An 8,251-nucleotide genomic window follows, 5' to 3' on the forward strand; every position below is an offset into this window, starting at 1 on the left:
GGCTCAAGCTGCTGGTGGAGTCTTAAGGTGGAAACCACAACCCAATCCTCACCTAGCCTGTGACCTAGCAATAGAGGCCTAAAGTCCTTTAAATTCCTTAAAACTCCTTGACTACTTTAGACACTGCAAAGCATATATGCACGTGTGCCAGGCATCAGCATATTTGTAGCATCCCTGCTTTGGTCAAGGCCTCTGAAGCGGGAGGTGTCCAGATGTCCACAGACAAGAAAATGGGTGAGTGAATGTAGGAGTGGTTCCACAGTGGCACATGCTACAGCAGGGATGGTGGAAGCACTGTGGCTACATGGAACCATGAAGGTCCTGCTAGTGACACAATGTTGACTGGAAAAAAGGAAGTGGCAGAAAACTGCACAGAACGTGACCCAGTTTACTGTAATGCCAGGCGAGACAGCAGTAGGCAGCCCTGTTTACGGATGCACACGTGGGTCTCTGGAAACACCTGGAAAATGGAGGGAGGTGGTTTACAGAGAACAATCAGGGGGATGGCTGTTCCTCTGCAAGGGGCGGGGGCAGGCGGGAAGGACCCCAGGAGGGAACTGACTGGAGTTGGTAGACTCTCCTTCATCAGGAAGGTGGAGGCTGAAGCGCCTGCTCCACACTCCCAGTTCCTTCTGTGATTTTCCAGAAAGACGACCTGTGAGACGTCTCTGAACACAGGAACCGGAAAAGCCCTGCCCCGGGCCCCCAGCCTCCGCCACGGTGGCGTAGTCACTCCAGGGGCGTGGTCTAGCCGACGCTCCGCCTCCCGCATGCGCACTGTGCCGGCCAATTGGCGGAGTTCCCTCGCAGTTGAGCGGCTGGCTCCTGGCTGACCGGAGGCCACCGGGGAATGGCGCTGAGGTAGCAGTGCAGGTGGGAGGGACGGAGGGAAGGCCAGAGAGACAGGGCCGGGGATTGGGGTGCGGGGCAGCCTGGGGGTGGGGCGGGGGTGGCGGGGGCAGACAGAGGGATCCTTGGCGCAGCCAGGGGTCACGGGGGAGGACGGGCGGCGCTGCGTGGCCATGGCGGGAGGGGGACGGGCCTCCTTAGGCGTGAGCGGGCCAGGGATGGGGCCGAGATGGCGGGGTGGACACCGGGGGCTCCTCGGCGTGTCAGGGGGCGGTGGTAGCGGGTGGCGCTGTGCAGGCAAGGTGTGCACGGGGTCTGGGTTCATGAGGCGTGAGCGGGGCGCGGTGGGGATGGGGCTTCTGAGGCGTGAGCGGGCCGGCGTTGGCGGGGGCGGGGCTACTGAGACGTATGCCAGCTGGGGGCGGGGCTCCTGATGCGTAAGAGGGCTGAGGTTGGTGGGGGCAGGGATTCCTGAGGCTAGAGGGGGATTATGCGGGGCGGTGCTCCTGAGTGAGCGGGCTCCAGCAGGGGCGGGGCTCCTGTGGGGTGAGGGGGCTGCGACAAGGGTGGGCCCCCTGAGGCGTGAGTGGTATGGGGATGGGGCTCGGGAGGCATGAGCGTTGAGGTGATGGGTCTCCTGAGGCATGAGTGGGTGGGTGGGGCTCCTGAGGGGTAAGCAGGGTGCGGCGGGGGCGGGCTGTGGGCAGGGGTTGGTTGGGCGGGTTCCTGAGGCATGAGTGGCTAAGGGGCAGGGGCTCCTGAGGCGTGAGTGGGCCCGTGTCGGCGGGGGCAGGGCTTCTGAGGCTAGAGTGGGATTCAGTGGGGGTGGTGCTCCTGAGTGAGCGGGCTCCATTGGGAGCGGGCTGCTGTGGACTCAGTGACCCGTTTGGTCGGGGCAGGGCTCCTGAGGCTAGAGTGGGCCACGGCAGGGGCAGGGCTCCTGAGGTGGGAGCAGCCTTGGTTTGTCCGGGCGGGGCTCCTGAGGCGTGTGTGGTGGGGAGATGGGGCTACTGAGGAATGAGCCGGCAGGCCTCTGAGGCGTGAAGGGGCCGAGGGCGGGGCTACTGAGAAGTGAGAAGGATGGGGGCGGGGTTCCTGAGGCGTGAGCTGGCCGGTGTTGGCGGGGGCAGGGCTCCTGATGCTAGAGTGGGATTCTGAGGGGGGCGGTGGTCCCGTGTGAGCGGGCTCCAATGGGGGCGGGGCTGCTGTGCAGTGAGCGGGTCGGGGTTGGATGGGGCGGGGCTCCTGAGCTCTGAGCGGGCCAGGGTTGGCTGGGCAGGATTACTGAGGCGTTATTGGTCTGTGGTGGAGGTGGGGTGGCGTTGGTGGGGGCAGGGCCCCTGAGGGTAGCGGGAATTCTGCTGGGCTGGTGCTCATGAGTGAGCAGGCTCCAGCAGGGGCGGGGCTGCTGAGGACTGAGCCGCCTGGTTGGTCGGGGCAGGGCTCCTGAGGCCTGAGTGGGCTGGGGGTGGGGCTTCTGATGCATGAGCGGGCCAGGGTTGGTGGGGGCAGGGCTCCTGAGGGTAAAACGCCGTGGCGGGGGCGGGGCTCCTGAGGCGTGAGCTGGCAGCCGCGGAGTCGGAGCTCCTGAGTGAGCGGGCTCCAGCAGGGACAGGGCTCCTGTGGCGTGAGCGGGCCGCTACAGGGGTGGGTCCCCTGAGGCGTGAGCGGTAAGGGGATGGGGCTCTTGAGGCGTGAGCAGCGAGTTGATGGGGCTCCTGAGGCGTAACCGGGCTATGGCGGGTGCGGGGCTCCAGAGACGTGAGCGGGCCGGGGTTGGTGGGGGAGAGGCTCCTGAGGCGTGAGCGGGCAGTGGTGGGGGCAGAATTCCTGAGGTATGAGTGGTGAGGTGTTGGGGCTCCTGTGGCGTGAGATGCCCAAGGGGGGGTACTCCTGAGGGGTGAGCAGGCCGCAGTGGGGGCAGGGCTCCTGAGACGTGAGTGGGCCGGGGTTGATGGGGGAGGGTCTCCTGATGAGTGAGCTGGCCGGTTTTGGTGGGCAGGGGGCTCCTGAGGTGTGAGTGGGCCAGGGGTCGGGGGATCCTGAGGGTTAGCAGGCTGTGGCAGGTGCAGGGATCCTGATTCGTGAGTGGGCCTTGGAGTGGGCAGGGCTCCTGTGGTGGGAGCTGCCCTGGTTTGTGGGGGCGGGCCTCCTGAGAAGTCAGCAGGCCACGGCGGGGCGGGGCTCAGAGGCGGGGCTCAGAGGCGTGTGTGGTGGGGAGACAGGGCTCCTAAGGAATGAGCGGGCAGGGCGCTTGAGGTGTCAGTGGGTGGGGCGAGGCTCAGGCGTCAGGGGGCTGAGGGTGGGGGCTGCTGAGGCATGAGCAGGCAGCAGTGGGGGCAGGGCTCCTGAGATCTGAGCTGGCCGGGGTTGGCGGGGGAGGGGCTCCTGAGGCGTGAGCGGGCAGTGGTGGGGGCAGGATTCCTGAGGCTAGAGCGGGCGGCGGTGGCAGGACTGCTGTGGCGAGAACCGGGTGCGGCAGGGGCAGGCCTCCTGAGGCGTGAGTGGCGAGGTGGAGGGGCTCCTGAGACGTGAGTGGGCTAAGGGGCGGGGTACTCCTGAGGAGTCAGCAGGCGGGGCAAGGCTCTTGAGGTCTGAGCGCACCGGAGCTGGTGGGGGAGGTGCTCCTGATGCGAGAGTGGGCGGTCCAGGGTTGGTGGGGGCGGGGCTCCTGAGACGTGAGCGGCCGGTGGCCGGGCTGATGAGGCATGAGCGGGCTGCAGCAGGGGTGGGGCTCCTGAGACTCCTCTGAGGCGTGAGCCCTGCGGGGACGGGGCTCCTGAGGCGTGAACCTACCGATGGGGACGGGGCTCCTGAACCATGCGTGGTCTGGGGGCGTGGTTTCTGAGTTGTACGTTGGGTGGAGGTGGGTCTCCTGAGGGGTGAGTGGGCCGGGGCCGGGGGAGGAGGGGCTCCTGTGGCCTGAGTGGTGGAGACGGGGCTCCTGCAGCGTGAGTGGGCTGCGTCGGGGGTAGGCCTCCTGAGGAAAGAGTGGGTGGGTCAGGGGCGGGGCAGGGCCTTGGGCGTGAGTGGACTGGGGTTGGTGGGGGAAGGGCTCCTGATGTGTGAGCAGGCAGAGTTGGTAGGGGTGGGCTCCAGAGGTGTGAGCAGGCCGAGTTGGCAGCAAGGCTCCTGAGGCTTGAGTGAGGGGGGGCGGGGCTCCTGAGGCATGAGTGGGTGGGACAGGGGCGGGGCTCCTGAAATTCCTTTGAGGTGTGAGCCTTGAGGGGATGGGGTTCCTGAGGCGAACCCGCCAATGGGGTTGGGGCTCTTGAAACATGCGTAATCTGGGGGCATGGTTTCTGAGTCTTACGCTGGGCTGGGGCGGGTCTCAGGGGGTGAGTGGGCTGGGGTTGGCGGGGGTGGGGCTCCTGAGGCGTGAGCGCGGTGAGGTGGGGATGGTGCTCCTGAGGCGTGAGCCGGCCGTGGTGGGGGCAGGGCACCTGAGTCGGGAGCGGGCTGGGAGGGGTGTCGTAGGTGTGAGCGGGCGGTGGTGGGGGCAAGGCCCCTGAGGCTAGAGTGGGATGCAGTGGGGGGCGGGGTGGGGGCTAAGGAGTGAGCGGGCTCCAGTGGGGGCAAGGCTCCTGCAGTGTGAGCGAGCGGTGGCAGGGGTGGGCCTCCTGAGGCGTGAGTGGTGAGGGACAGGGCTCTTGAGGCGTGAGCGGTGAGGTGGTGTGGCTCCTGTGGCATGAGAGGGTGGTGGGGTCGGCGGGGCTCCTGAGGCGTGAGTATTGTGGAGATGGGGCTCCTGAGGCGTAAGCGGGCCTGGGGGCGGGGATCCTAAGGACTGGTGTGGCGGGGGAGGGTCTACTGATGCGTGACCAGGCCAGGGTTGGCGTGGGCGGGGCTCCTGAGACTCCTGAGGTGTCCTCAGGCCACGGCGGGGATGGGCTCAAAAGGAGTGAACCCGCCGTTGGAGGCGGGGCTCCTGAAACATGCACGGTCCGGGGGCGTGGCTTCTGAGGCGTGAGCTGGGTGGGGGTGGGGTTGCTGAGGGGTGTGGGTGCCGGGTCAGCGGAGGCTGGACTCCTGAGGCGTGAGCGGTTAGGAGAAGCGGCCCCTGAGGCGTGAGTGGGCCATGTCGGGGGTGGGGCTCCTGAGGAATGAGTGCACGGGTCAGGGGCGGGGCAACTGATGCGTGAGTGGTTGGGGCAGGGCTCCTTATGCGTGAGAGGGCCGGGTTGGTTGGGGTGGGACTCCTGAGGGGTGAGTGGGCCAGTGTCGGTGGGAGTGGGGCTCCTGAAGCGTAAGCCGGCGGGGACAGTGGGTGGGCACGGGGAGCTCCTCAGCGAGGCTTGGGGTGTGGCGGGGGTTGGCTTTCGGGCCCTGAGGTGCTGTCCCTACAGTGTCCTCGGGGGACCCCATGGGATAGGGGGTGGCCCCTGATGTCAGGGTGGGGACTGGGGGTAGGGGCCGCCATCACCATCTGCTTTGTCCGTTCCTGGTCCAAGAGGAGCCATGAGGACATGTAGTCTGAAGTGCGCCAAGGGTCGATGCCCGGCATCGTGCACTGACAGTGTCCCCATTCCTTTAACGTGTGCTTGCTTGGGTCCACAAGGTGCAGGACAGTTGTGTCCACCGCGGAAGACACCTCCAGATGATGCCGCCTGGGAGGAAGCACCTGGAGAAAGCTGAGAAGGCCTCGAGGGAGGCTGAGGACATGGCAGCCTGTGACCCTGGCATGCAAGAGTGGAGAGAGCTCATGAGGCTAGAGGAGGGCCCCGAAGGTACCGTCTATCTGACCCCTTTGCCGGTACAGCACGCAGCGCAGGGACGGTGCCCCTGGGGGCACTGCTTCTGAGTCCTCCACATTGTAAACAGCAAAGTCCGTGTGTGTGGGAAGCAGTTTCGTGTACTGGAGGTCGCCCACCTGATCCTCCTGTCCCAGACCAGGATCACAGAAGCTGTACAGGAGCTTCCTGATCACAAGAGGTGATTACAGAAGCAGCTCTGCTGCCCAGGGGGTTAGAGTGCCCAGAGTTCCGTGGGATTCCCAGCTGCTGGGCTAAGTGTCCCGGGGTGCTTCCGTCCAGTTTTAGAGTCCCTGTCCCTTTAAGACTTTCAAAAAGCACTCGCTTTTCTTTGTCCCTGGGGTGCTGGCTGCGGGGACCCACTCACAGGTCTGACTGTCCTGTTTCCCTAGTTTTCAGGACCCCAAGCAGGCACTGTGTCTGCGCTCCGGTACGGATGGCTAGGGCTGGCTATTTAGCAGTCCTGGTCTCCCTCTCTCTTCCCGCTCCGACTCCTCTCCTCCCGCCGGGAGCTGGGGTGAGGGGCACTTGGGTCCCGCCGGGCTGCGGCTTGTATCTTACCCCCTTCACTAGGTGCTGGGTTCTCACAGGTGTGGATGTAGTCTGGCTGTTGTCCTGAGTCTTCTGGTCTCTCTTTTGTATTTGTTGTATTTTCAAAAATATGTGTGGTTTTGGGAGGAGATTTCCTCTGCTCTACTCACACCGCCATCTTAGCTCCTCCCTCTAAGTAACTTTAAGTAAAACTTTTACTCTGCTTCATTACTATTTCTCTGCCCTTCAATTCTTTGTTGCAGCAGGGACAAGAACGGAGGAAAATACACAACGCTTCCCCGTAACAGATATTCTCCATCAGATTATAGAAAGATATTTTGTACATAGACTCTATCAGATTAGGAGAGTCCCCCTCTGTTCATAGTTTGCCATTTTTTAAAATGATGAATATTTTATCAAGTGCTTCTTTGACATCTATTGAAATTATAATATGGGTTTTGTCCTCTAATCAGTTAATTTGGCCAATGGCATTTGTAGATTTTGCAGTCCTAGGTAGGGCAAGCCAAAATTTGCTGTAAACCTAAAATGGCTCTAAAAAACGTCTATAAAAAAACTCCACCAGGGAGCCTAGTAAACATAATGTTCTTCATGTAATTGTAGATTAATGATAACAACGACAACAACAAAAAACCCCACCAAATTGCAGAAGCATCTATACAATACAGTATAATTTATGTAAAGTTTAAAAACTTACAGGAGTATTTACATATTTATGGAAATGAGTATGTAGTAAAAACACAAGAACATGAAAAAGATGAAACATGCTATCATAGGGTATAAAATCAGAACTCTTTATGAAACGTAGTTGGTGTTTCTTCAAGTAGATTTAAAATAATGAAAAGGGATGTTGCATTTGGACCTATAAATGCAAATTGGCCAGCAGTATTTTTACGTATGTCTATTTACAAGTTGTTTTTTTCCTCTCAAGTGACTTTTTTCCCCTTCCGGTCATTTTTTTTTTTGTATGTGTGTGTGTGTGTGACTGTGTCTTTTTTATTGGTGCATTCAGACCATTTACATTTAGGATGATTATCGACAGGTATGTAGTTATTGCCATTGCAGGCTTTAGATTCGTGGTTACGAAAGGAAGTGCGTTTTTAAGGAATAGGCCTAGGGTGTGTTCTGCGTTGGTGATTGGATCTTAAGTGATGGGCATCGTAGCGTGCCAGAACTTGCCTTCATTCTCATCTTTTCTTAATAGGGCCTCTGGGGAACTGGGTGTAGAATCTCATTCTCTAGCTACTTCCTGCTGGAAGGGGGCGCAGATTCTGGGGTTGGAGAGGCCACTGCTGTAGAGTTGGGGAAGGGTGAGCATCTTGAGATGATTTGTGATGTTGTCATAGCTGGTTTCATTATTCGTGAAAAGGCCTTGATAGTCCTGGAGGAGTAACAAATCGGAGGCCCGTGCTGGGCGGGAGATCGAGCGACCGGGGAGATGGAAGGTGGGTTCGTGGAGGAGGATCAGGGAGTGAGGGCTCCCAAGGCAGCTCAAATTCCCAAGCGAGAGATTTTAATGGCCGTCTCTAGGAGGAGAGCAGTCCCCTTCCGGTCATTTTTCAAAAACCTTTTATTTTTAAGTCACCATAGACTCCCACAGAGTTGCAGTCCTGATCACCTTCGCAGCTTCTCTTCCTGCTGCCTCAGTCTTGTGATCCCATCTTTTCTTTACACATTTCTATTTCCCATGTTCTGTCTGACCGTCAATTTTAGAAGTCCCCAAGGGTTCCAGCCTGTTCGTATTTCTGCCGACAGAGGCACAGTGCTTCGTTTCCTTGTATACTTTAGTGAAGTTTGTGAGGTGTTTCTTTTTGATTGATCTGAATCTATGGGCAACCTGGAGGCCTAAACTGAGCTCACTTTTCTCTAGAGGTTTGCTTTTGCCTCTGCCGGGAGCGCCACCACCCTGGATCCGTCTTTGTTCCCAGCCGGGTCTCAAGCTCAATCTAGCGACCTCTGCCCCACCTCCCATCACGGTAAGTGTTGCTCATGGTGGCTCCACGGGCCCTTCAGAGACCTTCCTCCCGGGAACTGGCCTGAGGGGGATCAAATTGCTGCTAGCTTCCCCTACCTTGCTGGCTTTGAATTCTGAAGAAAGTCCA

General features: G+C 60.1%; 1 long non-coding RNA gene across 2 annotated transcripts in view; it reads left to right on the top strand.

The window, feature by feature from the left end:
* Positions 1-792: 792 nt before the first annotated feature.
* Positions 793-8,251, top strand: part of LOC140847405 (uncharacterized) — a 39,112-nt gene continuing 31,653 nt past the window's right edge. Inside the window, exons 1-3 of one of the 2 annotated variants that reach the window (XR_012127391.1) lie at positions 793-861; positions 5,408-5,576; positions 8,020-8,125. This is a non-coding gene — a long non-coding RNA (uncharacterized lncRNA). Of the gene's footprint in view, positions 862-2,405; positions 2,520-5,407; positions 5,577-8,019; positions 8,126-8,251 lie in introns of those variants that run through there. The other variant, XR_012127392.1, reaches the window with a different exon arrangement.

Source organism: Manis javanica, chromosome X, assembly GCF_040802235.1.
Source record: "Manis javanica isolate MJ-LG chromosome X, MJ_LKY, whole genome shotgun sequence".
NCBI lineage: Eukaryota > Metazoa > Chordata > Mammalia > Pholidota > Manidae > Manis > Manis javanica.